The following is a 27,868-nucleotide window of genomic DNA, read 5'->3' on the forward strand; positions in this document are numbered from 1 at the left end:
CACAAGCAATAAACGTATTACCGAACATTCTGAGAGATAAACATATACATTTCCTCCTTTACACAAAAAGGATCACTTTACATCACTTTATTGACTCTCGTGTTCTTGAGGATATCCTCATGATGCATACAATGTTTGCTAGTATGGCCAAGTGATCACATGGCCTTGTATAATTAACCCATCCTGTGTGATGGGGACTTTTTCAACATCACGTAACTATAGCTCTTGGCACACTGTAACCTGTCATATAGTCTAGGGCAGCTGGTTCTGGTTCTGCTAGACGGATCTCTAGAGTCTAGACGGTTAGCAGCACGGACTGGTGTTTCTGCTGTGGCTGCAGGTAGTGGCACGATGGAAGGTCTGCAGTCTGTGGCAACAGGTGGCAAGGTGGTGCCAACCACCTAAGGTGTTGCAGCCTCACAGAGTGACAGCTGCAAGATACTGTCTGGTGACGAAACTTGCTGTCAGTTTACGGGATCTGGTCAGTCTATTGCAGAATTAACATAGCTTGACGTGAAATGTTTATGAAAGTAAAACTTGGATATAAAAAAAAGTATATTCCAAATGGTTACCATGTATGGCATTCATCTGTTAATTTTACGTGTCAGATGATCAAAGACCTAATGCCTAAAACTCATCCCTATCCTAAAGAATGGTGACACTACAGTCTGAGGCCATCTTTAATCAACTAAATCAATGTGACTCATAAACTACAGAGTGCAGAAGACGCACCTGCACACGAGTTGCACCTTCACGCCCTCCACACAAACCACTCGTCTAACTCAAGCCTTTCATCTTGATAGGATACAGAAGTCAGAGATTCACTGACTGTGTCTGTCTCATTGGGTGAAGACTGACAGGCACGTCCTTCAGGAAAGATTTCACTCACAATAACAAAGGTTAACTCTGTCTATAATGAGAGAGTTCTTTCCCTGGGTCTAGCACTGGAGATAAACTCCACTAGCATCATGCTATTTACGGAAAAGAGATCCAATCTACACCTTGTGCTTACCACTACCTGTCAGGATGAGAGTTCAAGAGATCATGGTGGTGGTCCCAGAGATGGAGGGAAATGGGACATGGTGGAGGTCCCAGACAGGGTGAGAGGGCATGGAATGACACTGGCCTTGGGAGGGAGGAGAGGACTAAAAAGAGAGAATATTATTCCCCAGGAAGAGAAAACACTGTTGTTCCGCAGCGTTCACCTGTGAGACATCCATGTATTGGAAATATTGAGAGTATATATGTAGAAACAGACGTGAAGAACCTTGCAACACTCACCAAATCCGGCATGAGAGAACAACATAACATTTCCATCAAACATATCATGTCACCAAGGCAGTCCGCCTGCTGTTATAATTCACATTATATTTCACAGATCTTCAACTTTGTCTTCGTCTATATCTCTCCATCATCTTTACTAAAAAAAATAATTCTTCTGGGAGGTAGGGAGAGAGAGAAGGAGGGAGGGAGGTAAGTAGAAAGGGAGAAACGGAAGTATGAATGGAGAGATGGAAGGATATGTTATTTCCCTAGGACGGGATGGAAGGAGAAGGGTCGAGGATGGTACTGATCTTCCCATGGGAGAGAGAGAGAGAGCACTGATGTGACTCCTCAATGAGACAAGAAAGGGGTAGGGAGGACAGTGGAGAACTGTTGTTCCAAACGGAGGGAGTGAGAGAGCGAAGGAAAAAAACGGAGGGAAGGAACAGAAGGAGGGAGGGAAGGAGGGAGGGCATGAGGTCATCGCCACTGTCAGCACTGCGCACTTCCAATAGCCTCAACACGAGTGGCATAATTTCAACATTCTTTTGTTTAATTGTTGAGGGGGGGGGGGGGGGGTAAATCCTACAGCGATCAACTCCCCCTGTCACCGCCCCGCCCCGCCGTGTCCCAGGGTATGGTAGTGTCCCACTCCCATGTCTTAGGACAATGTAGGTATCCCTTCCAGTGTCCCAGGGCATGGAAGGGGCTTCCTTCGATGTACTCAGGTACTGTCTGGTAAGTACCCCTTCTCCGTGCCTTAGGACATGGTACGTACTAAATTCCTTGCCCTAGGCTATGATAGACACCTCCCTCCCATGTACCAGTACTTTCTTTTCCATGTACAGTACAATGCCATGGTAAATAATCCATCCCATGTTCCAGGATATGGTATATATCCTACCCCATTTACAAGAACTGTGTAGATACCCTCTCCCATGTAACAGGACATGGGAGTTTCCCTTCCCACGTACCAGGACATGGTAGATACCCCTTACCGCGTACCAGGACATGTGAGTGGTGGGAGAGTGTGGACACGAGGGACATGCGGTAGGTCGTGGGGAATATTGGATGGGAGACTTGGCACCCAGCACCGAGCCAGTTGCACCTCCCTCCCTCCCTCCCTCCGACCACCGCATGTTAGCAACCTTCCCCTGGCACTGTGCCGCAGCCTGCCCCTATATGGTCAAGTGCCACTACCCCGCAGGCCATCCCCACCACAGGCTACTCCCACAGGCTATTCCCTCACGTTACTCCGTCTAGCTATCCACGCAAGTCTACTACTACCACAGGCTACGAATCTTATTGACTATCCCAACAGATTACTCCCCCATACAACCTCCAACAGACTACTCCATTAGGCTACTCCCTCAGGCTACTCCACAAAATATTCATAATCGTTGTACTTGAGACTGATCCACTGAGACGATCTTGGATTTCTCAATTATCCACCAAAGAAGCTTCACCTGCCATTAGCTGGTAACTGACTATACAGATTGCCGTGCCTGTGCACGTACAAAGTCGGTAAACTCCTCATATGCTAGTCTATCTATTTTATGTAACAGCTGATTGGGGAAGATCCTTTCAAGCATCCTACACGTGCAAGTTACGAGACTATTAGGCCTATAATTGCCAGGATACCTAGGTGTTTTGGTATGGGAACAATCAGTGCATGATGCAAATATTGGAGCACTTTAATGGGATTAAACTTGCATCTCTAGGCTCCTCAGGTACACACTTCCATTGTATGGCCTCAGTCACGTCACGTTTCTGTGATTTAGTTGTTAATCAGTGCATATTTATTTGCATGATCAACACTCCATTAAACTTTCACGCAGCTAAGTTATATTGAAGTGTTCTCGGTGACTCCGGATAGGGCACTAAATATGGCGTAGGTGACCCCATCTTCGCTGGGCGATGTTCGTCTACGTGCTTGACATCGTAAGTAGTCTTGGTATCTTGATAATTGTCATTGTAGGGGCAGGAGTTGCCCCCTCCTTGTCTCAACAGGGAGGGGGGAGCCTAATGTTGCTTCACTCCTAGCCCAATAAACTCGCCCCTCGGGGCAAAATTTAAAAATTTAAATCCTAGTCTTTACCTCTCACAGGTGCCCGATATAGGACGAGCGTAAGTGTAAGTGTAAGCAATTTGATTATTCCCGCCGGAGGTGGCTAGTCGAGAGTGCACCTCATACTCATCCTGTGAGCAGTAGCGCAAAAATGGATTATATAGGGCACAAAAAAGGTCTTAATCGGACCTCAATGAGGATTTTTACATTAACAATTACATCTAACTTACACACCTTAAAATTATCATGACAACTAGTTACAAACTTTTCCAATGCAACATCAAAGTATTTACAATAAATGATTAGATATATATTGTAGGTCTTTTGTTATGGTACTTACCTACCTAGGCTTAGCGCATGGAGAGGCACACCTACTGGGTCCCGCCCCTTCTTCCTGTTAATGTTAGGACGGCTTTAACGCGAAAATTTAAAGCGTACCATTAACCAAGAGAAGAAACAAAAAGGTAAGGCAGGCCTGACTCGTTCAGTGTAGTGCTTACGAGGATATTACCCAAAATCTTTAATAATTCCACAAATTTGTTCACTGTGGTGGACAAATTTGAGGCATTATAGCACAAGCTGTAAGTCAGATACCAATTGACGCACATTTTAAGTCAGTATTTGACTTATAAACAAACTGAACCGAATGAACTTTTCACAGTGTGTAATGAACGTCTTTTCTCACAAATAAATTAATATTGTATATATTGGAGTTATGCATAGTACGTGCTCTGTAAGATTTGGTAAGTGTATCTTACCAAATCTCTGTAAGATTTGCTTTCGTTACGTTGATTAAGGTAGTGTTTACTATGGGCTAAAAGTGTACGAAGTGGGCTCTTAGATTGATAAAGATTAAGAAATCCAAGAGGTGGCATGGGAATGAATAGCCCGTAAGGACTCTTAAATTTCAGTAAGTCAAGATATATAGTTACTTAGTGGGCCACCCAGAGGCTTGGGGCCCGCGCAGGAATATCCTTGCAAAAAAAAAAAAGGATATATAGCGTCTAGTTCGTGAACCGGAGTGCTCTGTGTGTTGATGCTATGTGCAGGCGATGAGTCACAATAACGTGGCTTAAGTAAGTTGACCAGACCACACACTAGAAGGTGTAGGGACGACGACGTTTCGGTCCGTCCTGGACCATTCACAAGTCACAATTGACTTGAGAATGGTCCAGGACGGACCGAAACGTCGTCGTCCCTTCACCTTCTAGTGTGTGGTCTGGTCAACTTGATGCTATCTGTATTATAGTTACACGGTACAGATTCCAGTCATGTAAAATATATCTAAACTTTGACCATAATACCAATATTTTTATTATTGTTAATAATTTACCCCTAAACTTTAACCATAACACCAATATTTTTTATTATTGTTAATCATTTACTCCTCATAAATTGCTCAGTAGGATACGACCGTTGTCCATTTCATAAACCTCATATTATATACATCAGAGTACAGACACTGTATCCAGTGGGAACCTTCACATCCTGCTGATGTATTAAGTGAATAATTCATCCGTGTTGTAACCTGCTTAGCTAAGCCAATATTGGAGTTCAATGCACGTCGCTGTATCCTCAGCCTAATACAGTTATCAGTGCCCGTGTTGTAACCTTAACTCACTCCTCTTGCTCTCCCACAGTAACTCTTTCTCCCAGGGTGGGGGAACTTGAGCTTCAGGGTATATATATATATATATATATATATATATATATATATATATATATATATATATATATATATATATATATATATATATATATATATATATATATATATATATATATATATATATATACATATATATATATATATATATATATATATATATATATATATATATATATATATATATAATATGGGGGACCATTCAGGCTTGTTCGCATATATATAATGCCAAACTTTAGTGGGAAGTTTGAGGAGAGATTTAAGTGTTCCCAGATAAGTAGAACCCGGTTAATGTCTACTCAGAACCAAGCAACACCAACACCACTAACAAAAACAACAACAACAACAATAACAACAACTACAACAACAACAACAACAACTACAACAACAACAACACTGTTGCCAGGACAACAAGGGGGGGCCTGAGGGAGGGGGCCCCAACCAGGCTTGTGGTGTCACCGACAGTATTAGTCCGTCAGATCTAAATTTATCGCTAAAACTCCACACTTGTCATTATGATATGTGGGAAAATGCCTATATATGGGGCACGCAAATATTGATTATTATTTGCATTTAAAAGCTGAGGATTTATTAAAGAGAATATGACGCTCGAGGATAATAATAATGAAAAATACAAAAATATCGTACAATCCTCATTTGTTATCGTTAGAGTACATAACACTTTTGAATTTGAATTTAAATTTGAGAAGTAATGCACATTTTTTCATCCAAGAGCTTAAGCAACGCAAATTACATATATATAAGTACTGTAATTTTATTCGAACGTTAGAGAGACACAACAGACAGACAAAGAGAAGGCCCCATTAGTTTTGCGAATTAATCTGACAATTATGACTAGACGGATAATGTTTGAATACTGTAATAGATTTTTGGTAGAGGGGGCTGGTTTATATCTGTGGCCACACGTAGCTCATCTCCAAGTCTGGATACAACCGTTAATGTATAATGATTAACTGTAAATACATAGCTATTGAAATTTAACTTTCTCTGTAACTAGCTGACATTATAATTATAAGGTGTGAAGATAGATGTAATTGGTAATGTAATACACTCCAGTGAGGTCTGATAAAGACCTTTTGTGTCTTCTGTAATCCTTTTTTTTTGCGCTACCGCTCACAGGATGACCATGGGGTGCACAATAAACTAGCCGTCGGAGTCAACCAAAAGACTCCCACCTCACTAGAGCATTAAACAGACACACTTTGACCATAAAACAAGAATAATCGACTATCGACGCGTGGAAAGAGGAATGAAGGCACTCCCCGAATGCAATTAAACAGTAATTATAAGTAAGGAGCGGGGAGTTGTGTGGATGGCTGAGGACAGTCCCTCCCGCCCTCCAAGCCTTCCACACAGGCTCATCATCAGTCCCCAAACACCCTCGGGGCTCCCCACCAAGTCCCCAAACACCCTCGGGGCTCCCCACCAAGTCCCCAAACACCCTCGGGGCTCCCCACCAAGTCCCCAAACACCCTCGGGGCTCCCCACCAAGTCCCCAAACACCCTCGGAGCTCCCCACCATGTCCCCAAACACCCTCAGGGCTCCCCACCAAGTCCCCAAACACCCTCGGGGCTCCCCACCAAGTCCCCAAACACCCTCGGGGCTCCCCACCAAGTCCCCAAACACCCTCGGGGCTCCGCACCAAGTCCCCAAACACCCACGGGGCTCCCCACCAAGTCCCCAAACACCCAGGCGTCCCCCACCAAGCGCCCGTCTGGCTGGCCGTAAAAATATTGACCCAGGAGCCGCTCAAACAAACATCTCCGCTAACACACCTTTTATGTTTCCTCAGCAAGTACAACACTTGCTTCTAAGGTTCTTCCTTCTTTTGTAGAATTTACGATTTTCTTAAATTACTGCTGAACAGTATTTTTTGTTTTACAATGTTTAAAAATGTGTGAAAATGTATTTTTTTCAATTTTGTGTTCTATGTATTATTTCCCTATTCTAAATATCTAATATTTACATGTCAAGCAGGTTTATGTTATAAAAATGTTTATTATACGATTATGTAAATTATTTCCCTTAAAAAATGCAACACAGTCAATACACACATACCATACAATACAATACAATGAGCCTCTCAGCAAATATACGTTCATACACTCAATACAGCAGCTACTACTCCGTAAACACGTGTCTATACACAGCAATACAACACCCGACCCTCTGTATTCATACATCTATACAACAATACAACTCATAACCTTCCGCACACAACCTTGGTATTTAACACCAAGATACTGCACACGATAAATGCCAACCATTGAAATTATTATCAATATGTTCAAGCCTATGGACTTTGGTCAAACATACCTTTGTTCTCTCAATTAAACTTCCTTAACTATTAGTTTTGTGCTATCAGATAAGATAGCAGTTGTATATAAGACTCAATAACTATAAGTAGTTTAAATTATTGTTGATATTTGATTTGTTTTAATATGTGTGGTCTGTCAACCTCTGGAGGGTTATTAAGACCATCAAAATAACTTATTTGAACTGACGTTACAGTGTGCTAATTTTCCTAAAATAAATTACGAAAATATTTATATAAGTTTCCCTGAACTAGCGAACAATGAATTCACACACTAACATTATCCTAAATTACATGCGCCTTAACTTAAGTGATAATGCGCTTGTTTCTGCACTATAATTGTAGGATGATTCGTGCCGTTGTAACGGCGTCTAACGAAACAATACTTAGCAAATCTCAAGAAAAACATTAGCGTCTGCTCTGCAGCTGGCCGCCAGACAGCAAAAACAGGCCTTGTCGATGCTGATTCATTTGGTATATTTATATACATTTAAAAAAAATGCTGAATATGTGTTATGTTTGATGTTATAAAATGTGAGTAAAAAGTAACCATAGAGTTCAAGCCATTCCAAATATGACATTAGCGGTGGCGAGTATAGAATATAGAGGCAGTACGCCAGGACAGCTGGTTGAATTGAGTGGAAAAAAACACCTGAAAGTGGAGGGGGGGGGCTTGGGGTGGTGGGGGGGTTTGTGTAAGTGAGTCAGGTGGGAGGCATGTAGGCTCCTACATGTGCCATAGTCACATGATACAATCCTCGTCAGCTTGTGGTCAGTACTGACACACACACACACACACACACACAGTATTATCACTACTGATACTGTCTCCCCCTCTGTTACCCCCACTTATCACATTATCTACCTCACAACCTGTGTCTCCTCAAGTACGATGGTTCAGATTTAGGTTGCTATTGTTTTTATGTTATTAAATATGCATGTTTTTTTATATTAGTTATGCTTAAAAGTTATATTTTAAAATCTTTCAAAATACTGTAAATTGTGTATATTAATGTAATATAACATGGAAACACTAAGCTTCTTGAATATTTATATTTTAATTGTAATTTATAAGGGATCAGAGATGGGGACGCAACAGTAGGCTATCTTAAAACCTGTTTAAGAAATGTTTACATAAATATAAGTTAAGCTTGTCCATCTGTCAAGGCGTAATGAGTTAAGGCAACAGGTGCAATTGTTAACAACGAGATCAACTGGTTTTTCAAAGTGTGTTTCATGATTTATTGAACGTGCGTGAGGGGCTGTTTTTTTCCTGTGTGCGCTTGTGTGCGTGTTTGTATGTTTGTGTTTGTGTGTGTACGTTTATGTTTGTGTGCATGTGCCAGTCCTCGTGTGCGCGTGTTTGTATAGACATGCTGCAGCTAGTTTTGGGTTACACATTACGTTAAAATGGCTGAATGTGTCTTTGGGGTCGACCGCAGCTTGGACGAGTATTGCTTGAGGCTTTGTTTAGTTCATTTGTTATGCACCCCCCATATGCCCATCTTATGAGCAGTAGTAGTAAAGGTTACAGAGGCATATAACAGGTTCACGAACTGAATCCCAAAATTGGTTTAGCTAACCAAGTTGCAGCAGTGCTGCAATTTGGACAGTAGTACTGCAGCAGCACTGATGCATAACATAAGTGAACAGTGTCTTCATAGTTTATCAAACTAACATCACCGTGACCTAAAGAGGCATAAGAGACGATGAGAGTTTGTTAGTGTAGCCAGTTACAAACAATATTAGTTTGCCTATCATGCACCTCGTTTATTTTTTCCCCATTCCACCACATAAGAGATGTAAAGTGTGCGAATCATTTTGCTGACACAGTTTACATTTAGACAGGTCTACATCAGTAGGTAATGCAAACTCCCAGAAATATTTATAACCCAGTCTAAGCCGAGCAGTAGTAACATCAAGGACTTGCTGATTTTATTCGACGGTCCATAGATATGTGGCTCTTTTTGCATGGTAGTATGATGATAGATAGAATAGATATATGGAAAGTAAGGTTTTGTTAAAATTATTGGTGTATTATTTTTCTCGGGCTGCTCATAGGCTATCGAAAGTTATAATCGACTTCTATGAAAGCATAGTCTTTGGTTAATTTATCAGTTCTATCACTGATTCGGAAGCCAACATGGAATAGAGTTCACATGAAATGGACTCCGTTACCATCATCAATAATTTAGGTGTATATGTGTTGTTAAGCTTCAGACACGTTACAATTATGCCTTAAGGAGTTCAGCGCAATTTAAGATGATAAAGAATCACTTACAATTATTAATGTGTCAAGAGTTTGGAGACATTTATATACACGGGTTGTTTTTTAATATCAGCATAGTAAACAACTTATATGTGCTAAGAAGTGAAGTGGAGGAGGCAGACACTCTATGAAGCTTCGAATGTAGGTAAAACAGAGTCCTGTATACATATAGAATCCAATGCACCAGTCAATTAAAGGTTAAATAGCGGGACCAGACAAACATGAAGGGTTACAAGTGACAGGATGAACAACCTAGCGGGTTTTCTTCCTATTGGGGAGTATTGTACATGCTGCTATGGCGGTATGTCCACTCACAGGATAAGTGGCGCTACCCAATAAACTCGCCCCTCGGGGCAAAATTTAAAAAATGAAGGTGTTAGCTAATCCACCTCCTAGTCATGCCAAACTGGCACCCCAGGGAAGGCCTAAAATTCCACCTGGACAGCAGATAGGTATTTCTGGAATCCTTCCTTATTAAGAGGTATTGATGGCTCAGTGGTAGAGCTGCAGGGCTGCTGGCGCTCGACAGACTGGCGCTCAGAGGCCTCCTCATGCATATGACCAGGAGAATTAACGCTGACTCAACTGTACACACCGATCGAAACGACTGAAGAAGTGTCCAGCTCAGGGAACAGACTGCAGGTTAGGAAGAAAAATCTTCATGAGCTTAGACTGACGCGTCGCGGACTCTTACAACCTCATTTGAAGCTACTTTATAATTATTAATCTTAATTCTCTTATACTAAACAAACGCATATTTTCATTTTCACTCCGCACGTTAAACTATATTACAATGCACTACCAAAAAAGACTCTTTTGGGTTACCTTAAGATTGGTGTTTTGAGTTAGGCTACAATGTTGTTGTGTGGGAAGCCAAGCGTGGAGCGTAGGGAGTGTGGGGGTGGTGTTGTGACGCAATCACTAGACTGGGGTGTGTGGGGGCGGGGGCTTGGTGGTTTGTGGGGGATGGGGTGGAGGAGACCTTGGGGGGGGGGGGGGGATTAGGAGTGGGTGTCAGGGGGAGAGTAGGTGAATTGATGCAAGCTCACGCACCCATGGCTTGGCTCTCACTCTCATTCTCCTGTCGGCAGCTGCACGATATTACTGGTAATACTACGCCTGCTGCTGCTGCTACTACTACTACTACTAGTAGTAGTAGATCAAGGGATCTAGTAGTAGTAGTACGACTACTACTACTATTAATTTTCAGACTGAAAATGAATAATAATAGTACATTAATGATATTTTTATTCATCAATGTATATGTTTACATCTATAAATATTTTCAACATTTCAACATTTTCAACATGTTTTACAAATGTTATTTTATAAATATTGCACATCATGCGTCTTCAGTTCAACATGAACAGATTCGGGGGCCTAGTCGGGTTCACACTGACTTTGACAACACATCTCATGGAACAAGGGGTCTGATTTCGACGGGATTCAGATTATTTGCTAACACGACATATCTTAAAAACAGTAATTACTTAATAATTAGAATTAATTTTGTGGTATTAATGTTTTCTCAGCTGACTAGTTGTTTAATTATGTGTGATAGACGCGCTGGGCCACTATACACATAACTCATTCTTAAGTTGTATATTCTTACATTTAATTCTTAATTTAACTCACTTGACTTAAATAATTGTGCATTGGGCCAGGTGATCAACTCCACTGTATAAGTATTATATTTAATATGACTTTCAGTTCTCTGGTATCACCTAACGTATTAATTAGTACTTTTGAGTATATAATATGACCACTGTGTCACTTAGAATACTTTATTGGTATGTCTCTGTCATAAAATTTTAATTAATAATTTAGATTATACGGGTCTAATGTGTTAAGAATAACTAGAGAAAGTTGGCTAGGAATGAATGTGGGGATTTATTGAGCATTATGTCTCACGTATGTATGTAAATGTTTCCTATTCTGACTGGGGAATTCGTATGAATAACTGGGCTTCCGCCCTTCAGAATGAATTATTTGCATGTCTGCAAAACTGACCCATTAACGACAAATAACACTATTATCCCTGGTTGCCTTTACATCAGACATCACTATAACATGATCGTGTCTGAATCGAGGGACCTACATTATAAAACCACGAATGAGTGAATCAGAGCATGTCTCTTGTGGATTACATTCCACTGGTCTCTGAATACAAGATAGACTGACAGGCTAGGCAGAGCATATGCTCTTGAAGTGGGAACTGATTACCCCTTTGGAATCCACATCTGACCACCGGCCGGAGTTACTAATATACCGAGAACTCCAACAAAATGGAATAGGCCTGAAACAAAATTAAATCTACAATAGGTATTCTATCTAACATTATAGTACTATGCAGGAGGGGCTGTATGTCTATGGCTCACCGAACAAAATCAAGCTCGGTTGTAAATGCCTCTGAAATTTACACCACCTGCTGAATTATCTATCATCATGCAAGAGGAGCCACACATCTATGGATTATCCAATAAAATCAGCAGACTTCTAGATGTACTACTGCTCGGCTTAGACTCGGTTACAAGTATCTCTGGGAATTCTCATTATCTGCTGATGTAGACCTGACCAAATGTAAACTGTGTCAACAAAATTATTCGCACACCCTCCGTCACTATGTGATGGAGTGCGAAAAAATACGTGAATTTAGAGACAATTCTGTAACAAATGTTCTAAAAATGTGTAAATATTTCATTCAAAACGATCTGCTACCAGAAGTCTTGGCCAAATATCCCCAGTTTGCTAACTGTAGGTAGTAACTAAGTGATTGTAACCTATCCACCGCTGCCCACTGGATGGGGGGCGGTGTGCAGGACAAACATATCAATTGTGACACTACCTCTCCACATATGTCAGTTGCTTAATTTAGAACCTGTACTTGTGGTCGATCTCGAGCCGAATGATGATATAACGATGTTTATTGAATTTTGTAACTAGCTCATCAAGATTGTAAATTGTTCAGCTAAATTAATTGTGGGGTTCAGTCGCTGAACCCATTATGTGCCTCTGTAACCCACTACCGCCCACAAGAGCGGTATGGGGTGCATAATAAATGAACTAAACTAAACTGCTGAAGTAAAGTTGATGAAATGTAAACTTTGTCAGCCTGGGTATTCACATATACCTTCGTGGAAATATTTATTTATAAATAACCCTGCAAGCCTACGACACTTACCTATTTACTGCTAGGTGAATAGGAACATTAGGTGAAAGGAAACATGCCCAACCCACCCTAGAAATAATGAATAAGAATTGGATTAAGACGAACAGGAAATAACCCCTTAATACTTATTACAGAATGAGAATAAGAGTAAAAATAAAGAGTAACACAATTAATAAAGTATTCCTAACGCTCTTGTATGTAAAGTTATACCAAACCCCGTTTACATGACTCCCAAATAAAAGCCAAGCGTGAAGACCACAATATTTATACATTACAAGTCTATATAAAAGATAAAACAATGACATGAAAACATCCAATTCTTCCACACACATACACACAAATAAGCGAACACTGGGCAGAGTTGTGGAGAAATATACGATAGTATTTGTGAGGGTGTAGAGAGTCTTCACAGCGGTCCTATGGTGTAATGGTTAGCACTCTGGACTTTGAATCCAGCGATCCGAGTTCGAGTCTCGGTAGGACCTGGTTCTCCGGAACGTTTTCTTCCACCTTTCTTAACCCACTTTACCAACACCGTCTCCCACACCTCCAGAATTAACACTCCGCTAACATTTAAAAAAAAATACACCATTCCCTCCATAGGCCTACAAGCTAAAAAACCGTCTAAATATCACCATATTGGCTAAATTTATGATAAAAATACAAGTTTAAGTAGTTAAAAATCATTTAATTTTTCTTTAGCAAGCCCACAGAGTAAGGAGATTAGTGGATAATGGTGTTAAAATGGTAAAGTGAGTTTAAATGTTTGGTGAGAGTGCGTGGTGGAGGAGAGGGCTGCGAGGCTCGCCGGCTAGTCACGCGGGGAGGGAGGAGCGAGGAACGAGTCTCCGTGGTCTCTAGCGGCGGCGGTGGCAGTATGTGGCACAAATATTATGATGATATTTTCGTCCTGCAGACAGTTTACCTCGCAGGCTCAACCTCTTACTTTACTCTCCTCAATTTTTAAGTTACATTCGAATATAATTGGGTTATCGTGTTTTACTGATATCTTGTCATCGATCCTCCTCTAGCTCTGACTTTTATTTTGTCCGTACACAGTAATAATAATTTTTTAAATATACTTCATCTACAGCATCTACATTGGTAGTATTAACAGTGGAAGTAATGGTATTAGTAATAGTATTGGTTGTAGAAGCAATAGTAGTATTATTACAACTACTACTTCTATAGTATTTTTTATAACCAATACTACTACTACTCCTATTATTAATGATGATATCAATAAGAGTAGAAGTATTGGTTATAACAATATTATAGTATGTGGTTGTAATACTATTACTACTACTGCTGCCTTCTATAACCAATACTATGCCTGATACTATTACTTTTACTGATAATACTACCAATGTAGATGCTGTAGATGTAGTATATATATTATTATATTATGTACGGACAAAATAAAAGGGACAATAACATGGCTGAAAACTAGAGACACCCAACCTACACATCTTAGACACACAACCCACACATCTTAGACACCCGACCCACACATCTTAGACACCCAACCCACACATCTTAGACACGCAACCCCACACATCTTAGACACCCAACCCACACATCTTAGACACACAACCCACACATCTTAGACACACAACCCACACATCTTAGACACACAACCCACACATCTTAGACACACAACCCACACATCTTAGACACCCGACCCACAGGCTTCATAGTAACACAAGTGACAAGTAGAAACGAAATTACATTACTACTACTACTGCTATTAAAACAACTAATAATAATAATAATAATAATAATAATAATAATAATAATAATAATAATAATAATAATAATAATAATAATAATAATAATAATAAGGAAAAAGCCTACTGCAATACCATAGTGTTTGAATGAATGTGAAGAAATGCCTTTGAACCTAATGCCTTTGTAAGTGTATTATTAACCCGAAATTTTTGGAATAATAATACATTTTCGTTCAGTACATTGTTTACAGAACTTTCATGCAGAATGTAAGTGTATCCGAAATTCGGTTTAATAATGCACTTTCACATGTAGTTGGTTTTTTCTTCGCTTTCAATAATAATAATAATAATAATAATAATAATAATAATAATAATAATAATAATAATAATAATAATAATAATAATAATAATAATAATAATAATAATTATACGTTAGTATCCCCTTTAGAGAAGCATTGCCTCGCTTAGTAAAAGATTTGTTGACGTGAAAAAAATTCTTTGCAGTTTTCAATTGTGTTTGTGTATATTAGACACGTTGGCTGTCTTGTGCTGGTCCTGCTCTTAGTTAAATACTTGCAGCGTGTTCTAGGCATAATATATACACCAAAAATATAATAATTTTGGTGAAAAAAGTGCTAGAAAGTTCATATTTTAACTCTGCTCCGAAAAATGCGTTGAATGTCCGTGTTTACAAAGGGGTAATTCTATTTTTTTGTTTATATATTTATTACGACAACTGACAATTTTTCTTGACAAACTCGTGTGTTAACGAAGGCAGCCGATAGCGTCGAGCACCAACAGTTTGATAATTACTTGGAATATAACCAACGAAGCAGTTCAGGGATTTTTTTCCAGGACGTATAAGGTAAATTATAACAACCTGTTATATCGTGCATATTCTCGCCACAGTAGCTGTAAGGACTATCATTTTTTTGTAGCATGGGCTGAATTTGTTACATACTGGTAACAGGTAGATAAAGCCAGTATAAATCTACCTGTTCCGTACCAGTATAACATACTGGTACGGAACAGGTAGATAAAAAAAGGTCTTTCTTTAGGTTATTTAGCATCAGCTGATGCAATAATAACAGCGATAATGGTTTTAATCACTGACAGCTGAAGCCTAGTTATGGCAAAAGTCCAAGCCATGTAGAATCCATCATTATATATGTTACATCATTGTATATGTTACATCATTATATATGGATATATATATATCCATCATTAACGCATGTTATCATTGATCTTAGTGATAATTCTGGTGAGATGAATCAATACTCGACAAGCTGTTATCCACCTAACAATACCTGCAGGAATATGGATTGTTACCAGTACCAGTGTTTTAAACATTTAATTCGTATTTATTTACTTTATTGCTTAAATGAAGCATGCTTACTGTTTTATAGATACGTGTCCGTGTATAGTTTTTATAGTCGGTGTCAAAGAGGCAAGTATTAACATTTAGTTCTTAATTTTGTGTCTTAAAAACTCCACAGGGAAAGGAAACGATACCCAGTGAACAAGCCTTCTTTAATGGAAGCAAAAGCTAAGAAAAATAAACTTATTGGACTATTGAAAAAAATATTATTTTTTGTATATATACAGGTGTTCTCATGTAATAAGAGTACCCCGTGCCCATACGCAGGTGTTTTCTGGTAATAAGAGTACCCCGTACCCATACGCAGGTGTTCTCATGTAATAAGAGTACCACGTACCCATACGCAGGTATTCGAACACACTCGCTTGCTTTTATGGTATTTTAGGGTCAAGGGGTTGCGTTACCGCGCTCCGAGGGTTCGAGCCACAATCATGATAGGGTAAGTAAACTTTCATTAGGTTCAAATACATACTTTTATAGCCTATTTAAATATAATAGCCTATTTATTGCCTCCATTCTACTTCCTCTTCGCAATCGACTTAAGAATGGTCCAGCACGGACCGAAACGTCGTCGTCCCTTCACCTCCTAGTGTGTGGTCTGGTCAACTACATACTTTTAATTAATTAGCAATATATTCCTTACAATATTATCAAAATACAGGCAGTGTGGCCAGTCGTTCGTGGTTGGTGTGACGTCACCGTTGGCGTTCTTGTAGGTTGATGTGGCGGGTTCCACGCAGGAAGGGGGGGGGGGGGGAGGGGGTGCGCAGGTGTATATAAAAACCAGATTGCCACGTGTGTAAACCCATATGTTCACCCGTACACTTATGGAAAAATGTGTTGAGGTAATAAGACAAGCGTATCCAGAACACATTGGTGTATATCTTGGAACAACTAGGTGTTTTAATGTCAGGTGGTTCACACACGTGTTAATGAGGCAGTGTGGGGGGGTGCCATACGGTCAATATACCCCAGGTATGTGTGCAGGTGTTCCAGCAGGTGTGTGGGTATTAGCCGTAGGCAGCTGTTAGTTGATAATTTTAATGAGAATCCGTTAAATATGCGCCCATGGGCAAAGCCATTTATAATTTATATGGAAACATCATTGTAAAAGTGAAGGTACTAAGCCAGAAATTATTTTCCTGACAGACACTGAACCATTCAGTTTCTCACTGTGCAACAAACTAAAAAATGTATTCAATATTTTGTCCTCAAATTTCCGTTATCGAGGTTAAAATTCAAAATGTATATGACATACATCGCATTATCAAATATACAATTGAGGAGCGAGAGCTGTAAGGTGAGGCACTACTCAGGTTGTGTGTGTGGCACTCACCATAGTGCCACAACGGTGTGTGTGGCACTCACCATAGTGCCACAACGGTGTGTGTGGCACTCACCATAGTGCCATAATGGTGTGTGTGGCACTCGCCATAGTGCCACAATGGTCACAATGGTGTGTGTGGCACTCACCATAGTGCCACAATGGTCCCCCACACTGCTACCACCAACTGCCTTACTAAATTATTTACATTACATTTTGTTGCATTTGTTTCATGTAATTGAGAAGAATTAGTGATTTCAGTCATTCCAGACTAATGTCATCATGTCTTATCATTATCATGTCATACCATTATGTCATTATATCCAGACTAATGTCCAGAGTTTAGTGAACCAGGTGAGTGGACTCTGGTTAATATAGTCTCTAAGTTTATTGAGGTAAAATATACACAAAGGGATGAGGTAGCTCAAGCTATTCTCACCCCGTTCAGTACATCGTGTTAATACATACATAGACACACATCACAAGCAATTAACGTATTACCGAACATTCTGAGAGATAAACATATACATTTCCTCCTTTAGACAAGTATCAGTTTAAAGTGTTGTCCCCTAACCTACCAGAGGACCCAAAACAGAAAACGGGACCGTACGTCACTTTCGCCAGCCGCTTCTATTTTCTAGTACGACAAATGTTGACCATATGTAACGCATACGAGCGAAAAGCGACGTTGTTGGTAAGAGGACAGGTTTGGGGGAGCAGCCTCAACTCTTGAACGTCCGACTCATTGAGCTTTGTGCATGGAAATTCACTTAATTTTGTTTTATATTACGCTATTTGTATCTTATATATCATGTTAATGTTAACGTAAGCTCAGTTATTCTTTTTTGATTTTACATAGTTATAAAAATGCATTTAATCTTTTATTAATAAACGATTATATAAATCGAACTGCATTTGAATGTTTACGGGAAAGGTCTAGAGGGGGGTTGCTGGGGGAGGGGGTGTTGGGGGGAGGGGGTATTGGGGGGAGGGGGTGCTGGGGGAGGGGGTGTAAGGGGGAGTGGGGTGTTGGCAGTGATAGAGTGTGGGGTGACGGGGATCGGGGGAGAAGAGGGGGTTGATAGTTGTGGTGTGGAATATGGGGGCTCGATGGATTTATTGAAGGGGATAAATAGAATAAAGGTTGATTATGAGGGTTTGAAAGAGGGGGAGCGAGGCTAGGCTAGGCGGGGGCGGCGCCGGCCGGGTGTGAGGTAAGGGCTTATTGGTTACAGGAGGAAGTAATGTAGGGTACGGGGTTAGTGTGTGTGTGTGTGTGTGTGTGTGTGTGTGTGTGTGTGTGTGTGTGTGTGTGTGTGTGTGTGTGTGTGTGTGTGTGTGTGTGTGTGTGTGTGTGTGTGTCTGTACTCACCTAATTATGCTTGCGGGGTTTGAGCTCTGGCTCTTTGGTCCCGCCTCTCAACCGTCAAATCAACTGGTGTACAGGTTCCTGAGCCTATTGGGCTCTTATCATATCTACACTTGAAATTGTGCATGGAGTCAGCCTCCAGGTCCCGCCTTGAAGTTGTCAGTCGCCCATTGTGATCGTTCCAGACCTATCGCTTCCTGTGGTAGATTGCTCAATAACTCTCTACACTATATAAAAAATATGATGTCTAACAGATCTTTAATAGTGCCCATGGAGGACAGAAGGAAGTGTATATATATGCTGGTTACCATTTTAAATGAGTGGCCACTTGTGTGTGTGTGTGTGTACTCACCTAGTTGTGCTTGCGGGGGTTGAGCTTTGGCTCTTTCGGCCCGCCTCTCAACTGTTTTTAACTACTGTGTGTGTGTGTGTGTGTGTGTGTGAGAGTGAGAACGAGTGTATGTAGGTAAGTGGAGGGATGGGTGTCGGGGATAGGAGAGGGGGAGGGAGGGGGGGGGGAGAACACAGATCAAGACCCACACATATCGATTGTTTCTAGCGCTCCGAGGGGAAACAACCAGTACCATTACAGGATAGAATTTATCCCTCAACCCTGGTACAGGTAAACCCTGGTACAGGTAAACAGGTAACTCCCAGCACGATCTCTGCCTCCCCCCCCTCCCCCTCTCCACCTTCCCACCATCCCTTTCAGAAGAGTACCACATTGCCGGTACATCCTACCTAAACCCTCATCTTTGGTACCGGCTATCTCTCTCTCCTCACTAGCAGGTACCTCATCACCCTCACACCGGTGTACCCCAGTATTCTTCCAAAATAGCGGTCAATACGTCAACCTTCATGTATAAGTAACATAGGCGAATTTAACAAAGATCAATACTTATGTGGTATGATGGGGGAGGGAGGGAAGATGGAATGAGGAGAGAATGGTGAGAGGTGAGAGAAAATGAGGTGATGGAGAGAGAGAGAGAGAGAGAGAGAGAGAGAGAGAGAGAGAGAGAGAGAGAGAGAGAGAGAGAGCGAGAGCGAGAGAGAGAGAGAGAGAGAGAGAGAGAGAGAGCGAGCGCGAGAGCGAGAGAGAGAGAGAGAGCGAAAGAGCGAGAGAGAGAGAGCGAGAGAGAGAGAGAGAGAGAGAGAGAGAGAGAGAGAGAGAGAGAGAGAGAGAGAGAGAGAGAGAGCGAGAGAGAGAGAGAGAGAGAGAGAGAGAGAGAGAGAGAGAGAGAGAGAGAGAGAGAGAGAGAGAGAGAGAGAGAGAATACCGCTTAGATAATGGGAATATAGCAAAGATGGGTAATAAACAGAGGGGGTGAGAGAGAGAGAGTACAACGAGAAAGAGTACTCGGTGAGGAGAGTATGAGTAGGGAAATAACCTGGGGATAAGAAGAGTACTAGAACAGAGGTAGAGTACTTGAGCAAAGGCAGAGTAGTCGAGAAGACGTTAGAGTACTAGAAGGAGATGAAGCATCCTTGGAGGAGAGTGTACGTAAACACCAGGACCAGAAGAGTACTTGTGGAAGGTAAGGATGAGGGTAAGGGGAGAGCAAGAAGATAAGGAGGGAGAGAGGAAATTATCCAAGGATTCTTCATCTCTTTCTAGTACTCTACCTACCTCTCTAGTACTCTAAGGGGGAAAAGCAAAGAAAAGGCAAAGGGTAGAAGACTAAAGGAAGAGGGGGAAAGTAACAATGGTAGAGAGAGAGAGAGAGAGAGAGAGAGAGAGAGAGAGAGAGAGAGAGAGAGAGAGAGAGAGAGAGAGAGAGAGAGAGAGAGAGAGAGAGAGAGAGAGAGAGTGAGAGTGAGAGAGAGAGAGAAAGGGGAGTAAGGAGAAAGCGAATTAAAGGGGGAGGGGAGAGGGAGGGCGAGGGGGAGAGGTAGGGACAGGGGAGAGGGAGGGCTTGGGGAAAGGGAGGGCGAGGGGAGAGGTAGGGAGAGGGGAGAGAGGTAGGGAGAGGGGAGAGAGTGAGAATGAACTGCACGTGGTACGCGTGTCTGCTTTGTGTGTACCTTCTTCACCTCTCCCCCCCTCATTCCTCTCCCCTCTCTCCTCCCCCCTCGCTATACTCCCCCTCTCCCCCACCACGTCGTCGCCAGTATATCGATCGACATTCTTCTCTTCCCCGCCACATATTTCATGAGAGCTTCCTGGTGTAGCCATGGGAGGGTCTGGCAGCTCCTTGTCTGGGTAGCCATACATGTCTCAGTGTCTGGGTAGCCATAGATGTCTCAGTGTCTGGGTAGCCATAGATGTCTTTGTAGCCATAGATGTCTCTGTGTCTGGATAGCCATAGATGTCTCAGTGTCTGGGTAGCCATAGATGTCTCAGTGTCTGAGTAGCCATAGATGTCTTTGTAGCCATAGATGTCTCAGTGTCTGGGTAGCCATAGATGTCTCTGTGTTTGAGTAACTATAGATGTATTTATTTGTTGGTAGCCATAACTGTCTCCGTATCTGGGTAGCCATAGATGTCTTCGTGTCAGAGCAGCCATTAGCGTCTTCGTGGCTATAGATATTATCTTATCTCAGTAGCCATAGACATCTCCGTGTATCATTAGCCATAGGTGTCTGCGTGTCTCGGTAGCCATAAAGGTTAGAGAAGCAAGGGCTCACTATCCGTCTAAGTATCCGCAGGAACAGCTTAGTCATACATATCTAAACAGCCATGGGGGCGAGCTGTGACAGTTAGGACTCATGATAAGATGCAAGTCATGTCAGCGCTCACGTGAACAAAACATATAAGCCATTTGAAGGAAACTATTAGTTAAATCATGTCAGGATAGCCATGTGAACGTAGCTATGAGAAAGGTAAGCCATGAATATCTAAGTGACTGCGTAGCGGACTCGTGGCAATTTCTCGGAATACCAGCTTGATTTTCCTGGATTTGATATTGTTTATATACAGTGGGGCTCAAGTGGGTGGGAGAGAGAGAGAGACAGAGAGAGAGATGGACGGAGACGGGGGAAGGTGAGTGACGGGGGTATTGACAGATAAACAGACGGATGTTATCATTCAGCTAGGGGCGGATGATAAGGAAAAAAGAAATAAATTTCACTAACGCTTTACTCTCTCGCTACTGTATAATTTCGCGGTAACCGGGCAGTTTCTAAAGTTTGGGTTCCGTGCTAGGCTTCTTCCTGGAATAGGACTTTCCATTGTTAACTGGATGTTTACGAGGGTGTGTATCACTCGCTTGTTTGTGTCTTCATGTGCATGCTTCAGCTCCTGGGCCTCCGCATTCCCATCCGTCGGTCCATTCACCAAATGCTGATCTTCATATCTCCCTTTCATATCTTCTCCTAAAAGTGCGGATGAACTTGGCATTTACTTCCTCGTTTAGTTAATTCCGTTTCTTCATATGCCACTCCTGTCAGTTTCCGGTAAGTATTTTTTATGTCTATATCATGTCTCGATCATGAAATACGATCATGGAATGCGATCGAAATGTTAGAAGTTCCTATGTTAGAAAGATTTTTATTTATTTATTTATATATACAAGAGTTCTTACATATTCCAAAAAAAATCACTCCCACAGCTGGTGGCCCCAGATCGTAGATCTACCCGAAGGAAAGCAAGCTTCGTTGGTTTATTATTCAGTATAATACAATTATTATAAAACATCTGTAGTAAAGGATCAGGTATCCTCCAAATCAGGTATTGATCAGGTATCCTCCAAAGGATACCTGATCAACCAGGCTGTGCCTCGTACGTCAGGCTGCGAGCAGCCGCGTACGTCCAACAGCCTGGTTGATCAGTCCGGCAACCAGGAGGCCTGGTCGACGACCGGGCCGCGGGGACGCTAAGCCCCGGAAGCACCTCAAGGTAACCTCAAGGTAAGGTGTTTTATAATTAATTTAGTTTTGTCATTATTATTACCGTTATCATGATAGTGTTGCTGCTGCCATTCTGGATATTACTGTTGCCATTACTAGAGGTAGTGCTATGTATTATTACTAGCAGCATTACCACCATGAGCAAGAGTACTGTAGTCTACCACCCACACTCAGACAGGTCCACCGCCGCCCGGCTGTCTGCCGCGGCCGGCCACCTAGACAAGCCATCACCAAAAAACAGATAATTCATCTTCAAGTTCCCCCGTCTTTTCCATCCATTTCGGCTGGTTTTGTAACGTTCACGTTTGAGACTGGCGGCGTACAGAGTGGTCTAGGGTTGCAGAGCGTTGGTTTTACTTGTATTATGCATGGTAAGTGGGGGGAAAGTGAACATGTGTGTGGGGGGATAGCCTAGTCTAGACAAGGCAGCGTCCACATGTCTCCCTGTTAACGAACCCCCAGTCTGCCCTAACCCGCGTTGGCTTCGCTCACTTCCCTTCATTTGTCTTCAATTTCTGTCTGATGCGTCATTTTGATGTGTATAATCGTTACATTCTCCGTTCTCAATCATCTGTGTTTTAGTTTTGTTAGTAAAGATATTTGCTTGTAGTTCTTAGGACTCCTGTTTTATAGTATTGTTCGGCATTTTGAAACTTGGATTAAGACATGGAATATTTTAGTGCGGTGTGTGTGAGCGCTACCAGCGGCTCCCTCTGCAAAATGGCACAAAATTGATCGATTTCCACGATTTAGCAAACTTTATAGGGGGAGGATATTGCTGTAAATTTAGAATGAGCGTGGCGAGACTCTTGGTGTGGTGGGGAAGTAGAAGCTCCTAGACAAGGCACTCTAAATTGTTAGGAAAGCTTCTATAAAATACCACTCTCACATGAGGTCAGTTCGAAACTGACCACTGTCGTTCCATTCTGTGATGAAATCGAAAGTACTTCATAGATTTAACGTAATATTGGGATAGCTAAGAGTTTAACTATCCCTAGCAACACCAGTAAAGGGGGTGGTTATTGTGCATACAAGATACAACAGAGGGTTCAGGATATATCAAGTATCCTGTAAGGACTGTACCGGGGGTTTGTATCGGGCAGAGATTTGTACACTAGAATAATGTAACATTAAAGATCATTTAGGTTTGAAGACTTTTATAATTGTGTATCCCCAAAAAAATCTTGTTTTATAAGAAAAAATGGTAGAATCTATGTACATAATACTTTGTACTTCAATATGGTCAGTTGATACCTGATATTGTCACACATTGTAAAAAATGCAACTGTTTTACCTAACAAAAAAAACCTGTCAAACCACCTAACCTCTGCATAGCAAACGTCAGTATTACTGTACTTCATTTGTTTACTAATACATCACATTTTAACGGATTCGTCGATTACGTAAAGACAGAATGAACAACCTAGCGGGTTTTCTTCCTATTGGGGAGTGTTGTACATGCTGCTATGGCGGTGTGTACACTCACAGGATGAGTGGCGCTGCCCAATAAACTTGCCCCTCGGGGCAAAATTTAAAAAAAATTACTTAACATATTAGGCGAGAGGAACGGGTATGAATACTATGCTTAGGCAGGACAATATCCCAAGTTGAGGACGGGCCGAGTTAGAGCAGGTGACGGGTGTCCTCACCGTATCATCAGCCACTTGTCTCACTTTATATAACGATGTAAAGACTCCCGTTTGGAGTCCGAAATGTTCTGGTCCCAGCCGTCAACGTAGCCCTTCACCACCACTACAGTTTCCCTGTAATTCCCTCTCCTCCCCACCGTTACCTACCATTACCTACTTCCCCTAACCCCACTTTCCTACTACTACTACTACTTTCCTACCTACTTTCCCTCTGCCACATCACCAGACTTACCCATTCCCCTCACCTTCCCCATCCCACCCACTCTCAGCCAGGCCCCAATTTGTCCCGCATAACCCCTTTTCCCTAGTAATAAAAAACACGTGGGTGGGGGTTGTGGGGGGTCAATAAGGATTACTTGTCAGTGTTGTCTTTATTTATTATGCCCGCATGCCCTCAGTCTCCCTTATCACAGCCATGACAAGCTTACACCAGTAGGAGCCAACAGCCTCGTTATAGACACCTTGTTGCTCAGTTAAGCCTTAGATCTAAGCTAAACTGAGCAACGAGGGACTAACGACATAATAATAATGATAAATGTAATTATACAATCATTTATCTTTATTTACAATATGTATATAGCTATATGATTACATATATAGCTATGATATATCATATATTTCATATAGCTATGATATATCATATATAACTATATGATTACATACATTATAATGTAAACATTACACTATTAATAATTAATATAATTTTATATGAAAATTGTCATATCGTTAACTTGGATACATTTTATATCCTTTCTGTATTTATAAGAGAGAGAATGATTTGTCTGTCTGTCCAAGGTTGGAGATCAGACGCTTGGGGCTAGCCTCACCCAACTTTCATACATGAAGAGTGTGGGGTATGGGAGTGTCATAGACCAGTCGGGCTCGGCCCAGGTGTAACATTTTAAGAAATATAAATATCGAATTCTCTCCCCCCCCCCCCCCCACGCATTGTGATTTTCATGAATTCGTCTGAAATATTAGTTGTGATATCCGTAGATTATATGTAACAGTTTCAGTGCTTCGTTATTTTATTTTCTGGAAGAGAGATGGGGGGAAGGGAGGAGAGAGGGGGAGTGGGAAGGAGAAGGTAGAGAATGAGGGATGTTTGAAGAAAGGAAAGGAGAGAAGGGGCGAGATGGGGTAGAAAGGTGAAAAGGGACGGAAAGGGGGGGGGGGGGTTGGTGGGGAGCGCAGGAGAGGGGGGAAGAGTGTGAAGTTGGTTGGAGGGGGAGAAGGAAGATGGAGGGGAAAAGAGAAGGGGGAGAGGGAAATGAATATGGAAATATATGAGAGAGGGGCGAGATTGGGAGAGAGAGGGTTTTGATTGTTGGCGCCGGAGGCGGCTAGTTTATTGTGCACCCCATACTCATCCTGTGAGCGGTAGCGCAAAAAGCATTACAGAGGGCACAAAAGGTCTTTATCAGACCTCAATGGAGATTAATAAATAAACAATTTAATCTATCCTTCACACCTTTTAATTACAATGTCAGCCAGGGAGAAGAGAGATCCGCAGGCAGCCTGTCCCCCCCTCCCCACCCTGGTACGTTATATAGCATTCTTCCTTTTCCTAAATTGTAATATTTCTTCAAATGAATATCCCCCTTTTTTTACGTTTTCGTCTGGTTAAGTAGGATTTTACAATTAATGAACTGCGGGAATCTGTATAATTACTGCTGTAGACTTCACCTGAGCAGTAATATATATATTTTAAAGAAATATATATACTTTACCTGAAGTATATATTTCACCTTCCAATCGTTGCAGCGATCACAGGTCGATGGCCCTACACTGCCACTCTGCTGGGAGTATATAATACTTATATAATACTGTGTGTGTGTGTGTGTATATAGAGAGACCAGCTCGAGGGGTTCTTAACTTTTGTAGGATAGGTTACTAATGCTTACCTAATAAATTATAAGGTTGGGAAGAGTATTATCAGAAAACTATAATTCAGAATGACTGTTGGTATGTGTGTGGTGTATGGGGTTACTGCTGTTGCTATGCAGTCCTCTCAGACGCGGGTAATCAGCACTTAGCTGTCATTCTCATGCACTATGTTGATTATATAAATGTTACATAACTTCTTCTTTTTTATTCAAATGAGCCTGAATTATTATTGTACTTGAATGTACTTTTTGTCAATTTAATTTCAGCTGTCAGTAACCACCAGAGAAGTATACCTTTGCAGATTTCACTGTTTTTATTCAAATCAACAACGATTTAAATTATTTGTAAATAGCCTCTTGCACGAAAATAATATAACTAATTTACCAGTTACATATGTGTGCCGGTAATCTCAGCATACAAGTTAACATGTAATGACGTCGTCATAACAATGTGTAAACATTGTTACATGTTTGTAAACAAACATGTCAGACACTCTGCAGACTCTCCTTGTATTGATTTGTATAGGTAACGAATGCAGCTTCTGATGTGAATTGCGATTAAATGTTTGTCTGTCTGTCTGTCTGTCTCTGTCTGTCTGTCTGTCTGTCCGTCCTCTGTGTTGTGGTGGAAGAGACTATTGTAATGTGCTTGTGTTTCATAGAGTGTACGTCGCTGGTTTTGTAACCATTGTTTAGTTGGGGAAGATTTTCTGTAATGCTGTATTATGAATATGGTTTAATTGTTGTTCTGCTTGGATTAATTTTGCTGTCTTATTTTAATTATAAATGTATGTGTTTTTAATATTTAAGATTTACGAGTATTTAATTTCTGTTATTATTGTAACAATTGTTATTATTTGTGTAGTGTACTCACCTAATTGTGCTTGCGGGGGTTGAGCTTTGGTTCTTTGGTCCCGCCTCTCAACTGTCAATCAACTGGTGTACAGATTATAATACAGTGTATTATACAATGCTTAATAACTTGGTTTGTGCACGGAATTTCTTAACTAAGCAAATTGATAAGCTCCTATTGGAAACATTGATGTTTGTAAGGAGAGAGAAATAACAGTTATAGAGGACTGGTAGAGGGAACATGGATGGGTAGAGAGGGAGAAAGGGATGGGAGTGTATGTCAGAGGGGGGGGGAGAGGGTTGTGGGTGGAGGATAGGGGGAAGTAGGCATTGTTAGTGGTGGGTGTGGGATGGATGGGGGAGGGGGGGGGAGGGAGGGGTTGGTGGGTGATAAACGTGGTGGATGAGAAGAGAACCGCCACATATGACCTTAGGTGGTGTGGCTCTCCCCTCTCACCGCCCCGCTCTCTCTGATACACACGGCACACACTTGTAGTTCTCTCTCTCTCTCTCTGTCTCTCCCTCTCTCTCCCCCTCCCTCCCTCTCTGTCTCTCTCCCTCACACAAACATAAACTCACACTCATGGACTCTACAATTGTCACGAACATTAACACATTTCAAAGCGCCATCGAATAAAATTGCAAATATACTGAAGAAAATAACTTTAAAAATTCCGTGCGCCGCCCGGGAATCGAACCCGGGTCGCAAGAATGGGAATCTTGCATGATACCACTACACCAGCGGCGCTCTGTACAACAGGCGGTGAAATTATTTTGATAAAGGAGCGTTTGCACTTTTATTTAATAGTACAATATTTATTTGAATTTATCTGAAGTCATCATTTTTTTTTCTCTCTCAAAGGGATGAGCTACCTCATCCCTTTGTGTGTATTTTACCTCAATAAACTTATTTCAATTTCAATCATCTTTTTATTGGCTTCGACGAAGGCAGGAAGCCGGCGGCTTGTTAAGGATTCCACTCTTTCCCACCACCTGTAGTGGGCTAGACGGAGACAGGAAGCCGTAGGGTATATACATATTCAATATACACAATTGATTAGATATA

General features: G+C 41.4%; 2 non-coding genes across 2 annotated transcripts; one reads left to right on the top strand and one right to left on the bottom strand.

Annotated features, from left to right (window-relative positions):
• The first annotated feature begins 13,184 nt into the window (after window positions 1–13,184).
• TRNAQ-UUG (transfer RNA glutamine (anticodon UUG)) lies at window positions 13,185–13,256 on the top strand. Its single transcript has one exon. It is a non-coding gene; the product is annotated as a tRNA-Gln (tRNA).
• A 14,223-nt stretch (window positions 13,257–27,479) lies between these two features.
• TRNAG-CCC (transfer RNA glycine (anticodon CCC)) lies at window positions 27,480–27,550 on the bottom strand. Its single transcript has one exon. It is a non-coding gene; the product is annotated as a tRNA-Gly (tRNA).
• Window positions 27,551–27,868: the final 318 nt, after the last annotated feature.

The sequence above is a fragment of the Procambarus clarkii genome, chromosome 13 (genome assembly GCF_040958095.1).
Source record: "Procambarus clarkii isolate CNS0578487 chromosome 13, FALCON_Pclarkii_2.0, whole genome shotgun sequence".
NCBI classification, from domain to species: Eukaryota; Metazoa; Arthropoda; class Malacostraca; order Decapoda; family Cambaridae; genus Procambarus; species Procambarus clarkii.